This window comes from Phragmites australis, chromosome 16, assembly GCF_958298935.1.
Source record: "Phragmites australis chromosome 16, lpPhrAust1.1, whole genome shotgun sequence".
NCBI classification, from domain to species: domain Eukaryota; kingdom Viridiplantae; phylum Streptophyta; class Magnoliopsida; order Poales; family Poaceae; genus Phragmites; species Phragmites australis.
The window spans coordinates 21,456,851-21,473,415 of NC_084936.1; the positions used below are offsets into that span (position 1 = coordinate 21,456,851).

General features: G+C 45.0%; 1 pseudogene; it reads right to left on the reverse strand.

Annotated features, from left to right (window-relative positions):
• Positions 1-2,455: 2,455 nt before the first annotated feature.
• On the reverse strand, positions 2,456-4,352 carry LOC133895713 (probable arabinosyltransferase ARAD1; annotated as a pseudogene).
• Between the last annotated feature and the right edge of the window lie 12,213 nt (positions 4,353-16,565).

The window sequence follows — 16,565 nt, forward strand, 5'->3', positions numbered from 1 at the left end:
CCTTCGCCACCATGGGCGTCTGCCCATGGTGGCCGCCGTGGCTGGGTTGGTCATTGTCCTCATCGGAGCCGTCGCGGCAGCGATGGTGCCTGTGATGATGTGTGTGTTCATCACCATGACCACATCCACCATGCGCGTGGTCACCATGCACCCCGCAGTCATCATGGTCCCCGCGTTCATTAGGCTCCCCGCGGTCACCATGCTCTTTGCGGTCTCGCCCACCATGCCGATCGTCCCGCTGAGCATGGTCGACATGGGCATCGTCGATCTCGTCGCATGGAGGAGCAGGGTGTTTGTACACCTAGTCAGGGCCCGACTCTCCATCTCGCTTACCCCTAAACCAGGTAAAAGGGAGCATAGTGGGTGGGTGCTAGAGGACTTCGTTCCCCTGGAATCGAAGCCGATGGAGGAGTTGGTGTAGTCTTCGAGCTGGTCGAGGTGCACAAGGACGTAATACTTGGTGCCGTATTGCCATCTTTTCGACGGAACAAAGGAAACTTGGACGGAGGAGGAGGGGTTTCCCAGTGCCCTGTGCGTGAAGAGCAACCACAACACTTTAGGGATGGCGCTGGAGTTGGCCGTCCACGCCCACATGATGCTGGTGTCGGTGGGCTGGAGCATATCCGTCTCAATGTACTGCAGTGAGCACGTGTGGTCAATGAGCTTCTCGATGATGTCCAGTGACCAGGCATGCAGATCCCTTCCAAGCACAGACGAACCCGGAAGAACATCACAGCGCCGAAAGCTTTCGCAAGACTATGCCAGGGGCCCAGCCGAAGCTTCACGCTGTTCCGCTTATACGTCGCTGCTGTAAGGCCGTGTCACAGTGCTTCTTCTTCTGGAACTTGATGAGAAAAGCGTCCGGGCTGTGTGTGAAGACGGTGATCTCCCCACGGTGCGCTTGATACTTGTCAAGGATCGCTTCCTCCACCTGCCACGCGCCACCTCCAGGGGGAAGACTGAACACCCACGGAACGAGGGCGGTTCCCTCCCACTCCTTGATCTCCTGCTCAGTGTCGAAGGAGGTTGGGATGATGAATGTGTCCTCCTTTGGTCACGTGTTAGGGGCGTCGAGCACCATCTTGGCCAGAGAAGGGTCTTCACAAGATGGGACTGAGGTGTTGTGCCGGTAGTGTGGGTGGCGACCTAAGGCACGCCGAGGTTCCGCCTGCGAAGGCAGAAATCGCGTCGGAAGTTGTTGGTTCTGGAGAAGACGACCTTGCACGGGGCGGCCGGCACTGAAGGAGCGACGAGAGTAGGTGAGTTCATAGTGCCCCGAGCGACGACAGTGGAAGCACCGAACCGGATCATGATAGGCAGCAGACCAATGGTCGGTAGCCAAGCAACGGCCTCTTGTGAGCTCGCGGAAAGTGGAGAGCGTGTTGCTGTGGAGACGCTGCTTGGAACTTGATGGCGGTCGAGCGGTGCAGCCAGGACACCCGTCGCGTCAAAATGAAGAACCGTGCAACTCCCATCTTGAATGTTCTCCTTTCCTCCACTAGAAGCATTCTCTGAAACGAATCCAGTCCGGATCTTGCAACACACTAGCCAGGAGGTGCCGCGGAGCCCGGATTGAATCCTGGACTTGGCGATGTGAAGGCACGCCGAAAGCAGGTCGTGCCAGGCTACCAGAGTAGCCAATGTGTCTTCGGTCTGGTTGTTGGGGGGTACAATAATGATGGAGCGTAGGTGAGGACAGAGCGATTGTTGAGGAGCGTTGAAGGCAGAGGGAGGAGGTCGCCTGACCACCTCCACATAGGAGGGTGGCCGGGAGGCCAACGACTCGGGCGTAGGCGGAACCACGAGGTCATCCTCAAGATCCGGTGGGCGAGATTTGGGAGGCAACGGTGGAGAGTCGATGGGTAGTGGTGGATCTTGAGGTCGAGGTCGAGTGGATCTGGAGGGGAAAGGAGGTCGGGAGAGCCGTGAGCTCGCGAGATCTGGTGGCTAGGTGTGGCTGAGGCTGTGGCAGGTGCCGGAGGAGCCGGAAATGGGGTTGTCCCGGTGGCAACCGGTGCGACATGGGTGGAGGTGGGTTTTGCATAAGCTTTCAAGGGCACGATTCTCACCTCCTACGTATTAATGCTAGAGTGGATGTCCGTCCCGGGGGGCGAAGGGATAAGGCCGACGCTCACCCACTTGTCCACTGAAGTGCGGCCATGGCACCACCGGCAGGAGTGTAGCTCTTGTGGCCTTGGGCATGGGGAAAACGATGGCACCGAACTTCATCCTTAGCTTGTCATGGACATTGCCATCCAAGGCTGGCGGAGGTGTAAAAATGGCCAATACAACGAAAGTCTGATAAGATTCTATGCTAAAACGGTGATGCTTTCTAACTGAAATAATGGGAGTGGCATATAATAGATGAGGAATTAGATCTAATGGTAGAAAAATAGACCTCTAAATTTTGGATGGCATGTAAGACAAAAGTTTAAGTTCCAATAGCATACCAGGATTTCTCTCTTAACTTTATTCATCAGCTGAAGAACCGAACAACTTCCACTCACGATCAGATTGCAATCTAGCTCTGAACCATCATCTCACAATGGACCTTCATGACTCAATACCTGTCCTCTGGAACCTGCCACGCTTGTGAAGTTGCAGCTTTACAGAGTACATCTTCCGTGCCACGGCCCCCCAGATCATCTGCACCGCGTCGTCCGGCCGTGAAGGGTACTGGTACTCGAAGTGGAGTGCCACCTCCTTCAATCTGCTCCACATTTTGGTCCACTCGCCGCGCGTTATGCCCCGGAGCAGGCGCAGCACGAACCCCTACTTCGCCGCGTCCGCGGCGCGCACGAACACGCAGAACTCCGAGTAGTCCAGCACGTCCTTGAAGGGCAGCTCGATGTCGTCGCTGATGATTACGGGGACGCAGTGGCAGACGATGGCGTCGAAGAGGCGGTTCGAGGACGGCGTGTCCCCCGCGATGTTGAGGCAGAACTTTGAGGTGGACATCCCAGCGGTGGCGCGCCGGATGCCATTCTGCTGGACGCTGCCGTAGGTGAAGTGGACGTCGCGCTCGTCCTTGAGGAGCTGGTACAGCTTCTGACGTACCTTCCCGCCCTGAAATGCCAGCTGGTTCACTCAAAAGCTTCCCAAAATTTTATCATTAAATAAGTAGTAGAGAAGCCGGCTTACATCTTTCCTATGGATGGCCCCTTGGAAGTATGCCGACACGGGGCGTTGCTCGAACGCCGGCGAGTGGCCGTCGCCGAGGGAGCGGACGACGTGCTTGTACGGCACGATGACGTCCTTCTTGAGGTTGGCGACGTCAGGCGAGTACCTCCCAAAGCCCGACAGCACGAGCATGGCGACGCTGAGCCTCTTCCTGGCCTCCATCATGCTGTTGGGGTGGTGCGGCACGATGAGGTGGTTCTTGCCGCCCCACCTCCCTCCACTCCTCCTGCCTCATTAGGTACTGGACCAGCTCGGCCTGCAGAACCCTGTTCTGGCTGAACCTCTGCCCCCGGCGGAGCTTCGAGTGGCGATTGTAGCTCAGCGACGCGAAGAAGGGCACGAAGAAGACGTCGGGGAGGCACGTCGGGGAGGCTCGCGTTCGTCACCCTGACGGCGACGCAGGGCCGGTCCAGGTCCGGCAGGGCGGAGGACAGGATGTCCAGCGTGAGCCAGTACGCCACGCTGTGCTGCAGGTTGAGCCCGCCGGGGTAGTGCAGCACGGCGCCGGCCTCGCGGATGTCCGGCCACACCGCCCTCACTCCCTGCCCGTCCCACCCCAGAATGCCGTAGTGGAACTCCGCCGGCAGGTCGTACACGTACACCCTGAGCGGGGCGCTGTCCGCGTCGCACCTCTCGCTACGCTCTCCTCCTCCCAGCGGCTCCCGGATCACCGAACCACTCATCTTCGCCGCGCCCGCAGTCGCGTTACCGCTCGCCGGCACCGCCGTCGGGCTCGACGTTGGGTCGCCGGCGGGGTGGCTGCTGTCTTCTACGGTGAGCGCCGGCGCCGTCTCGCCGGCATTGCCCATCAAGACGGCGGAGTCGGGCATGACTTCGTTGATTCTGGAGTTGATGAGAGCCCAGCAGGAGAAGGTCAGGAGCGAGACGGCCAGGAAGACCACGCATCGGAGGACCCTCCGGTGCTCGGGTGGCGGCAATGGCTGCATCTTCATCTCCGCCACCATCCAGGAAAACAACAGGCAGGAGAGATTCACCACTGGAATCTTGTCAAACTAGCCAGGAAATTAGCTGCAACCTCAAGAACCATCGTCCAATTAAGAATCAAATATTCACGGATACGAATCGCTTGGACCTGATCCAGCCAAGGCCCACATGAATGTGCTGATCAGGGAAGCAGCCAAGTCTGATGTCCCTTGCAACAAATGGACTTTTCCTCGTTCAGGTGGTAGGATGAGCGGAAGTGGATTCATTCTGTTTTTTATTGTTTGCATGAAGAGCAGTGGGATGAAATAGTTTGAAATTAGAAAATACTTTTTAAAGATTCGAAATAGAACCGTTGTAGAAAAAAGTGTAACGCAGTTATCTCACTTCAAACGTGATACTAATAATAAATCCAATATACTAAAATAAACCCGTTGTTTCATTCCACATATCAAACAAACATCTATATATAAATAAAATCATCGTATCCTCAAATATATGAATAAAATTATTTCATCTCATTTGGCTCTCCAACTAAATACTACCTGATTTCTGACATGCGTGTCAATCCTAGAATGACAGCTAATATATTGTTTTGGGACATAGGTCCTCTGCATATTGCAGTAACAGTTACTGATACGTGAATCCGATCTCACATGTCAGTGATAGCATAGGACTGCAGAGGAGTTGTTTTACGGTTCTGTTTTTCTCGGGTTCTTGTTTGTTGTGTCCCTTGGAAGATTTCATCTGAACGCAGCAGAAAAATCGGCCGGGATCCCAACTGTTGTTTTAGTCGATGGTCAAAGATGGCAGGATCGAAGCTCCCAATATCTTACGTGTGTTGCACACATTAGTTAAGTTAATGGCGTGAATTTTTTTCTTCTACATTACGTGTGTGAAGCTCCCGATATCTTACGAATTTAGGGGCTCTTGGGATGAGTACAGAGTAAGAATTTGTAAGACCAAGTTCAAGGGATTTTCTTCACGGCCAGATTCCCGTCGTGAAGGGATTCTTGTTCCCTTCAGCGCTCTCAACGGTTTCCCTTCACGATTTCCTTCACGACGGGATTCTTAGGGTCATTCCCTTTAGGACGGGATTCTCTCTCCTTTCCCTTCGCGATTCCCTTCGAAGGAAAGCTGTTGGAGATGAGAGGAAATAAAAGGAATAAGAACAGGGAAGGAAATCGGGAAGGGAACGAAATGAAAGGAATATGATTAGGGGTAGTCTAAGGACCAGATGCCTTTGTCTACGAATTTAGGGCCTCTTGGAATGCATGATTCGCAAACACACATGAATAGAAAAAAACCTATGAAATATAAAAATGGAAATACCATATGAATGGAACAGACGAAAACATTAGAATCAGGTAACAGCGATAGACACAGAGAAATTTTTCCATAAGATTGGACCTCGTGTTAGAAATCCTCTAAAATTTCTATGGAATAAGCCATTCAATATGAATTTGGCAAGCTCGTTTCTTTGTTCCAAATGATCATTGGAGAAATTTTCCTATGGAGTGAAATCCTCCAAAATTCCTATAAAAATCCTACAATCAAAAGGGTCCTTATTAGGGAGTTGCTGTACTTCAAACAAGTGGCCCATCGAGTGTAATATCTGCATTTTTTTCAGTCAGTTTTTGTCTATGAAAACTAAATTTATGATGTGATTTTACAGTATTGATGAAAATGGTCTTAAAAATTTGTAACAGAGACAACGACTTGGATTGTGTTCAAACTCGTTGAAGGTCTTAAATCTATCATTCAAGTGTAACTCTATCAATTCTTTAAACCACTATATGTTCGAAGTGCAACCACGGGCCATACAAAATGAAACAACTTCCCTTTTTGAGAGACAACAAGGCCCACCCAAACCAAGAAAATCGGCAAAGGCAACAAAACGGCCCATCCAACCTAAAATAGATGGGCGGAGTGGAGTAGGATAGTGCTGCATTTCGCCGAGGGCAATAGAAACGCCGTGTTCACTTGGGCTGGCAGTGAACTCGCCCCGTGAGGCGTGAGCCAGTCTAGATTTTATTAAAAAAAACTAGGGTTTTACAACTGGATGTGGATTCATCTTGTTCTTTTAAAATATTTGATTTTATTTCTTAGGGTTTTGACACTATAAATGTAGGGATGAATCTCTCATTTTAGAACACAGATAAAATAAAACGGATGATTTTTCTCTACATTATGTCTCCTTTGTATGATTGTTTTCTTGAAAGATCTCTCGACTATATTTATAGCAGTGATTCATCAATACTTTATCAGCACAAAGCTCTACCAAAGACCAATCTAGCATAACGTTGTTGGGGAATCAGATCATATCTTCGCAAGAATTGAAATGTACGATCGGTTTGATGTCTTTCTCGCTACTAGTATTTTTGTGTCAGATCTGAACATTGCATGAATAATCACGTGAATAGCAACATGAATCATATGAGTACGTAGCTAATTTGGTGGGGCCCGTAACCACCACTACACCGCCGGTCAGAAGCCGGCGTCACCCTCTCTATAATAACATGGTGGCTCAAAGGCCACCGTCACAGATCAAAAGAAAAAAATTGCATGGCACACCACTAGCATGGAAGCCAACGGCCTTCTCGCTTCGCCGCACCGTAGGGCCACCGGAGCCACCTCCTCTGCGTCGCCCGAAGTGACGCCACCACCTCTGCGTTGCCCAAAGCGACACCACCGCCTGCCGCGTTGGCCGCACCGTTACCTGCTCGTACGTGCCTCCACCACCGGACACCCCCGCACAGGCACTCCGTGTCGCCAACTTGATGGCATGCCGCCACTGCGGGTCGCGGCACTGTCGTAGCCCCAGTAGGAGTGCCGCATCGCCCGCAAGTGGCCGAGCTGCAACCGGTCTTGCGCGCGTCCTGCGCCTTTGATGGCCGTCGCGCCAGCCTTTGGTTCGGCGGACGCTGGGCTATGTTAGCTATCTTGAGGGCAGGGTCCTCCAGAAGGGGGATTCTTTGTCGTCCGTCGCCATTTGAGCAGTAGCAGCCACGGTTGTAGAACAACCACCGCCTTTTGGTGCTCACCGCACTAGCCGTCGGTCGATGGCCTCACTGGAGCACCGACCATGGGCAGCGCTGGGACGCACCGTGCCAAACATTGCGCACCATGCGCTGACCGTGAGCTGATGGCCGTGGCGCCACCTCAGCTCAACCGCCACACTTAGTAGGCCGTTGGTCTGGGCGATGGCTAGGGTTTCTAAACCCTAGCTGCCCCTTGTATATGAGACGCATGGGCCACTGGGCTAGCCAACCCAATAATGGATGAAAGAAATTGAAATTTTATGTTTAGCCCCGTGGACTTTCTATTAATTGAGCGCAGTCCCTATTTTTGCATTTAGGCCCTGGTTATTCTAAAAATTATCCAAAGACTATTTTTTTCATAGAAGTACCTCTAGAATTTGAATTTTGCATCTGTTTTAGCAATTATGCAGTATTTAATTATGTTATTATTATTGTTATTGTTTAAATTGCATGTTATGCATTTAAATTTAGTAAAATTCGAATAAGAGCATAGAAAAAATCAAAAAAATTGCAATAATTAGATTTAGCAATATGATACAACTTTACTAGTAGTAATACTTACATCATTTAAATATGTAGATGGATGGCATCACGAACAAGGAGTTCGCTGAGCTTTGTGACGATGGCCCCAACTATCTCACTTGGGCTTCGGATGTCCGGGTTGTACTTGGAGCGAAAAGGCTCTACACTGCTATTGGCCTTGGAACAAGTAGTCCAATGGTTCCCACGGAGGATGAGAATGATCAGACACTTTATTTTCTCTGTCACCATCTCTCTCCACTTTGAAGGACGAATACATGGTAACGACCAGCGCTAAAGCACTATGGGATGCACTGCATGAGCATTTTGAGCGACTTAAGTAACCATCAAGTCTCTTGCAGAGCAAGAATGGGTCCAAGTCCGTTTCTGTGAAGCATGTCAAAGAGTACAACTCCGCGTTGCACCACATTTGCACACTTATGTGTCTCTGTGAGAAAGAGATCGCAGAAGAGGAGAATTTTGATAAGACTCTCTCCACTTTTTACCCGAATGCGACAGAATCTGCACGCAATCACTGTCAATAAAAATACAATAAGTATTCTGAACTGATTGACGTGTTGCAGTTTCATGAAGTTCATGATGAAGTCATAAACAAAAACTTCTTATCCCAGTCGCAAGGAAAGAGCAGTGGCCTAGAAATCAACCACAACTCTTTCAAAGCAAGCAAGAACCACAATAAGAAGAGAGGGAAGGGAGGAAGAAAAGTGGTGGCAAACAAGAGTTAGCCTAGTGATGATAATGGCAAGACAAAGAAAGAAGTCAAGCCATATGGTGAGCAGAACCAGATATGCTACAAGTGCGGTATTTATGGCCATTGGTCTCGAATATGCAAAGTACCAAATCTTGTTATGGAAGCATACTGGAAGAAGAAAAGGAGCAGCCAAAAGTACACCTCACCATTACAGTGGGGATGGAAGTAGACAAAGCAGCAGCAGTTGAAAGGGAACATCTCACATAAAAGTTGATGATGCTCCCACACTGGCTATAAAAGACCTCCCAATGAAGGATGCAGAGGCCTCTACTTTTTCCTCCTCCACTGCCACAGAAGATGTCATGAAGGATAAAACAGAAAAGAAAGCTATTATAGATTAAGTGACTGGATATTTGGCATACTCTATCTAGAATTAGAGTAATTAGTAATTTACTTAGTAGCTAAATTTAGGAGGATTGAATAAATAAATGTAAGCTCTAGAAGAGCAAGCTTAGCTGCAAACAATATTTTTCAATAGTTAATGAAGCATTTAGTCTTGTTGTTACTTCCTCACATGTAAATGATTGAATGTTTTATTTGTAGAATATGTGTGGCTCCCACATGGAGAATGGATAGTGAAATCAGAAACACCATCTTAAGAGAAAATGTGTATTTTCAGTCTATTAAAAAAAGCTCTGAAAAAGTGATGACTGTCACTAGTAGTAATAAGTGCATAGTAGGTTCTGGAAGAGCTACAGCCAGACTAACGATGGAAACTACTTTGCACATTGAAGAAGCATTGTTGTACCTTGAATCTACAAGAAATTTCTTAAGTTTTAAAGATATTAATGCTAACGGTTTTCATGTAGAAACTGATGAAGAAGATGGTAGAGAACACCTACTCATCACTAAGCATGATAGTGAAATGAGAATACTAGAAAAATTCCCTCTATAAGGAGTGGCTTGTACTACATTAGCATTAAAGCACCTGAAGTGTTTACTAACTTGAAAACTGTATTTCATAGTGCAAAATTATTCTCCCTATAGCATGATAGAACATAATTACTAACTCACAAGGTCATGGTATAAATGTAAATAATTTTCCAAATCATGAAGATTTTAGATGCCTTGCATGTGCTACCGAAAAATTAAAAATAAGACTATCTACCTTGAAGGTACAAGATGAAATCACTGCATTCCTAGACTGAATCTAGGGGATATTTGTGATCATATTCAGCCATTTTCTGGCCCGTTCCGATACTTTATGGTATTGATAGACACATTCTCAAAGTGGTCGCATGTATTTCTATTATCTATCTGCAACCACGCTTTTACAAAGTTGATCTCGCAGATCATATAGATCAGGAATAATTTTCCTGATCATCGAGTGAAATCCATTAGAATGGATAACGCTGAAGAATTTATTTCTAAAGCGTTCGATGATTATTACACTAGTATGTGAATTAAAGTTTAACATTCTATACCGCACGTCCACACTCAGAATGGACTAGCCGAAACACTAATAAAAAGAATAAATTTATTGCTAGACCTTTATTGCAGCACTGTAATTTACCTGCTAAATGTTAGGGACATACAATCTTATATGCGGTAGCTCTCATTAATTATAGACCATTCTCCTATAACATCTATTCGCCTATGGAACTAGTGCAATGGGTAATTCCAAAAATTTCCCATTTACGCAAATTTAGATGTATGTTTTATGTACTAATACCGCCGCCGCAGTGAATCGCTTGAGACATTTACGAAAAGTTGAAATATATGTCGGTCATGAGATTGCATCCATAATTCGATATTTAGAACCAACAACTAGAAATCTACATATGGCCCTCTTCACTAACTGCATTTTTGATGAAAATAATTTTCCTTCGTTAGAGGGAGAAAATATACCCTTAGATGAAAAATGTCAGGAAATTATTTGGCAGGTCAAAGGAATTACGGTGCATGATCCTCGTACTAGTGAAGCAAATGATGAAATACAGAAAGTATCGATTTGCAAAAATTAGCAAATGATTTACCTAATCATTTTTTTGATTTTAAAAGCGTGGCTAAGTCGCATGTGCCTGCACGTAATGCACCAGAGAGGGTAGAAGTAACAAAAGAAGGTACCCCTCATCTTGTCCTAGGAGCTCTGAGGTTCCTCAAGTTCCAAATAGTTAGAGACGTCTGGTAAAAGTGGGAAATGAGATTTTACCATAACCGATTATAAAAATGGCCCAAAGGAAGAAAAAAGAGAGTCGGTTGAGACCTAACGATGGTATAGAACCTAAGGAAGTAGGTATACCAGATTTGAATCTTCTCACACCGGAAGAAACTAGTGAAAATACGCGAGCTGAAATTAATGCTAATAAACTAAAGGACCGTACTCCTACAGTAAGAAATATTGAAGAGCAAGATGTAGAAGTACATGAAAGTGCAACCCATGATGAAATAGCAATAAACTATGTGAACTCAGAAGGATACTGGAACAGAGCAATCATAATAGTTGATATATACTTCGCAAATAATACCACAATTATAGATCATAACCCTAAGCATGCATCACTCACTGAATATAGAATGAGGTTAGATTAGGAAGACTGACAGAAGGAAATAACAGCTAAACTGTTGTCCCTGAATAAAAGCGATATTTTTGGACCAGTATGCCACACACCTCCCTACATCAAACCAGTAGGATATTAGTGGGGTTTTGTTCGTAAAGGGAATGAAAAAAATAAAATTGTGAGGTACAAAACACGACTAGTGGCACAAAGGTTTCACTCAACGACTAGGCGTTGATTATAAAAAACATATTCCCTGGTGATGGGTGGCACTACATTTAGATATTTAATCTCGATGACAGTCGACCTAGAGTTCAAAATGAAATTGATGGATGTTGTGACTGCATATCTTTAGAAATCAAACTAAGAAAATCTACTTATACTGACTAATCATATTCTTATAATCAAACTAAGCAAATAATCTACTTCTGAAGAGTCTAAGCAAATCTACTTCTGAATGGACTTAAAAAAATAATCTAAGTACTCTAATTACTCTAATCTAAGTACTCTAATTATTCTAATGTAAGTATTAATTAACTACGTAATCTAAGTACTTACATGAGGGTGTTGCTCCTTTGCTACTACTCCTCTGTTGCTGCTCCCTTCTCTTCTCACGCTGATGCTTCTCAACTGAAGCTAGCGAGCTCATTTTATTCAGCACCAAAATCAGCACAAGACCCCGCACATGTCACAACCACACCAAAAGTAGCGACAAGACGCGACTGAGGTGCCGCAAGTAGAATGCGAGGGCTGGCATGAGATGCCGAATATAATACACAGTGTCGTATTCGGTCCCTCACCTTAGTTGCCAAAAACTTCCTGTCCCACCCTTTTTCTGTGCCTCATGTTCCAAAATCGGTTTTTCGGTTAATGAGGTACCGAATATAAATACTAAATTTACACATACGCTAATATATTATTTACTTTTAGAAATATAATGTTGTATGTTATCTATTTTTGATTTTACCTGAACTACTGGGTGTTGTCAAGCCACTTGGGTTTGCGCAGCTGGGTGCCACGTGCGAGTGGAAACTAGGAGCTGTTTCCACAGACACCAGACATGTCTCGCATGCAATTTTCACAAACACCAACTCTTGACGCCGTCAGTGCAAGCAGGAAATGAAATGTTCAGAGTATTCAATCTCATTGCGTGATGACCTGAGCTGATCAGCTTCGTTTGTTAGTGAAACCTAGGGAAGAACTTACTAATACCAAACTATTGTTTCAGCGCAACAATTTATACTCGGGAACGCAGGAATCTATAGAAAATAGCTCAACTCAGCTGTAATTCCTCCGGAATTCCAATCGTAGCACCAGGGCCTTAATAAAAATTGACTAAAATATCTAATAAACAAAATAGTTTAGTACTTGGATCAATGTTACCTGAACACAAATATAGGTGTCAGAATCTGATAAAGATTTAAGCGTCCAATTTAATAAAAAAATTAGACACACGAAATACAACTTAGAATCTAATATAGATATCGAAATATGACTCCGTCCAAAAAAAAGCAAAAATCCAAAAATAGATAACATACATAAACGTATTTTTCGAAATAGATAATATATCGACGTATTTATAATTTTAGCATCCATATTCGGCACCTCATTTACCGAAAATCATTTTCGGTACACCGTAACAAAAAAATACGCGAGTCCGGCCATATTCGGCACACGAATGTAGCATTGTAACCTATATTCGGCACGCCGTGTGTCAAATATGGGCTACAGTGCCACCGTATGCCGAATATGGCCGGGCCCTGCTGTCGTCGCCTCGTTGTCGCGTCACGTCTCGTCGAGTTTTATGCTGTCGGTGCTTTCGGTGCAGCTAGTTGTGTTGGTGCTGAGTGCGTCACATTTTATGTTGAGTGCATTGCTTGCTACCTTTTGTGTTGAGTGTGTCGCTTGCTGCCCGCTATAAGGTGCATGGTGAGGAGGAGTAGCAGAGGCAGCGCGAGGCGATGAGCAGCGGCGCAATGTAACGCGAGGCGAGCAGCGGAGCTCAGGCGAAGAGCAGCAGCGCAGCGCGAGGCGAGGAGCAGCAGTGCGAGGCGAGGAGGACCGGTAGACTGAGGAGAGGAAACTCAGCAGCGCGAGATCAGTTATAGTAAATACTTAGATTATGTAGGTAATTGATACTTAGGTTAGTAATAATAATTAGAGTAAGAAGATTGTGTAATCCATTCAATTAGATTTGATAAATTAGGGTACTTAGATTATGTATGTAATTAATACTTAGATTAGTAATAGTAATTAAAGTAAGTAGATTATTTAATGTGTTCAATTACATTTGTAAATAATATTAAGTTGATAAATTAGAGTATTTATGTTGTTTTATTATTAATACTTAGATTAGTAATTACGTTATTTAATCCATTCAATGAACCATGAAACTTGATATCATTGTCATGGTTCACGGTCGTCTTTCTGAGCTTCTTCAGCCGCGGTACAACGAGAACCATAGGGCAAGACTGATTTTCACAGGGCAGCAGGTACAACGATTATACACATTTTTCAATTGCCATGATAACTTATTACTTTATTTATTAGTTATTTATGAAACATTTTTATATATTAATTATGATATTTAATATTTGTTTAATGTTTATTAAAGAATCAGATATTCGTGCTTTAGTGTAGAGCAAGAACGTTATAGTCAAGGATCAATATATATATAGCGGGATCTTCTAGTACAGGTTTTTCATGGACACCTACAACGATCGATGTAGCACTAAATGAATTTGCTCTTCGACGGGGTGTGATACCTGGTTCGTAGAAGACGACGAAGATCAGCGAATCTAAGAGATACAAGGAAGAATATTGCCACTACTATATTTTAAATTGTGCATGTTCAAACGTACATAAGTGTTAAGGCTACCCACTGCCTTAGAGACTACATGCATGATGAATTAGGAATTTTAAAATATACATTTAAATTAGCAAATAATTACAAATTTTTTTGAAAGTTGATAGTTACATGAAATCACAACACATCGGCATCATATTCGGGACGTCGTGTGCTGAATATGGTGTGCCGAATATGGGTTACAGAGCTATATTCGACAGGGCCAGTGTATTTTTGGGTTACGGTGTAGAAAACTCATTTTTCGGTAAATTAGGTGTCAAATACATATGCTAAAATTATAAATACGTCGACATATTATCTATTTTAGTAAATACGCTCTTTATTTTTTATTTTTTAAAAAAAATTAGACACATATGTCACTGTGCAGGTAACACGGGCTGGGACTGATCTATCTTCGCAATGCCCCGCAAAGAGCAGGTGCACTAAAGATGGCCAAATGGGCCAATCGGGCCGGCCCGGCACGGGCCCATCTCGGCACGGCCCGAAATCGGCACGGCCCGATTGGCCCATTTACTGTTACGGGCCGTGCCGTGCCGGCCCGCGTGCCGAGCCGTCGGCCCACGGCACGGCCCAACTGTCACCGTGCCGTGCCGGGCCGGCCCACGGCACGGTCGGCACGATGGGCCCGGCCGGCACGATGGGCCCGTTCGGCACGATGGGCCCGTTCGGCACGGTGGAGGCACGATAGGCCCGTTTGGCACGACGGGCCCGATCGGCACGGTGGAGGCACGACGGGCCAGGTCGGCACGGGAAGGCACGACGGGCCCGGCCGGCACGGGAAGGCACGACGGGCCCGGCCGGCACGGTGGAGGCACGTTGGGCCCGTCAGCACTCAAAAAAATAGGAAAAAAATCAAAAATAATAGCTAAAAAATCAAAAAAACAATAAAAAATATGGAAAATAAATACATAACATCTTTATTGATTGGTTGCCTCGTTAAAAACCTTTCTACTAGAAGGAAAAAAGAGTACAACCAATGATTATGCTCCGAAAATTACATGGTTTCATTAGAAACCCCAGAATTTTGCTTGCAATTTTTCATATGCTTCCTCAAGTGTCCCGTTCCATGTGAAGATCTGGCACCTATTTCTATACTGCATATATTACACTTAGCAAATCTTACCTGTTCCCCGTTAATTTCTTTGAAGACCTTTTCAAAATGTTGCCACACTTGAGACCATACACCTGAGTTCTCGGCGCCTTGATCCATGAATTGAAATATGGAATTAGTTTCTTGATGTGAAGTGAATACTGGCTACTTGGCTAGCAAATAGGAAAAGAGAGATGGGTGGGCAGGGTGGAGTTTGAGATGGAGTAGATGGTATTTATAGGGATGAGAGGAGAGGTAGGTGGGGGTGGGGCCGCGGGGGGTATTTTAAAAAAATAAACAAAAAACATGAATAAAAAAACTTAGAAATAATAGGGGCACATGATTAATTCTAAAAATGAGCTTTATTGATAGGTTGCCTCATTAAAAACCTTTCTAGCAAAGGAAAAAAGAGTACAACCTAGCTCAGAAAATTTAAAATTACATGTTCTCATCAGCATCTAGATACAAATTTTGGAATGATTCTTCAAGCTCAGTATTTTCTGCAGTGTGTTGCATTCGTGCTTCAGCTTGTTCCCAATCCTTTACTATGGTGAGTATTTCAACCATCTCACTTGACAGATTTGTTCTTCTCTCTTCGATTATCCTTCCTGTAAGACTGAAGGCAGCCTCAGAAGAAACTGTAGATACAGGAACCGTTAACAAATCTCGCGCTAACAGTGAAAGAACTGGATAATTCGTCTTGTGCTCATGCCACCATTGCAGTATGTTGAAGTTTTCTTGTTCGTGGCTGATAACGTCACTGTCGATGAAGGTAGTTAGCTCCCCTCCGGATGTTGGAATTCCGGTGCCCGTAGACGATCGTGACGAAGAGTCTGAACTTCTTGATGAAGAACCTGCACCAAATATTTTTCCCCACGTTGTCGTCTTCTTACTTGTTGTGGGTGCTAGTGGAGGTCGTTGCAGGCGAACTCCGCCATACTTTGTTTCATATTTACTATAAACTTCGAATAACTTAGAACGAACATTAGTATAATAATTAGAATAATCATGGCCAAGAGCATCACCTAGAATTGCGAGAACTCTACAGAAAGCTGCAATTTTAGCTCTAGGATCTAAAATAAAGGCAAAAGCGTATAACAAAGGAATTTCTTTCCAATACTTTAAGAATTTAGATTTCATAGGAACTACACAATCTCTTAAAAGATTGTCATTTTCATAGTTGTTTAAATGAGTAGCAATTTCAACAATATTATGCACTACTAAACAAGATGTTGGATAATAAACTCCTGATAAACTCACAGTTGAATCATAAAAAAATTCAAGAAACTCCAGTATCCTTTCAGCAACATACCAATGCGCTTCCGTGAGTAAAGTTTGACCCCCATGCTGATGGTAATGTGTATGAATAAACACACCAAATGTGCTCTTATATGGTATCAAATTTTTAAGCATCAAGAAAGTAGAGTTCCATCTCACCGGCATGTCCAGAGCAAACTTACGTGGACGCACACCCATTGCAACACAATACTGTTTATATGCTGCAATTCGTTGGTTAGAGGAGTTCACAAAAGATATTGCAGTACGAAAATCTTCTAAGTATCGCGATAACCTCTTCAAACCGGATTTTACTATAAGATTGATAATATGACAAGCACAACGTTGATGTAACAAGAAAGATTCAGCATAGGTACTAAAC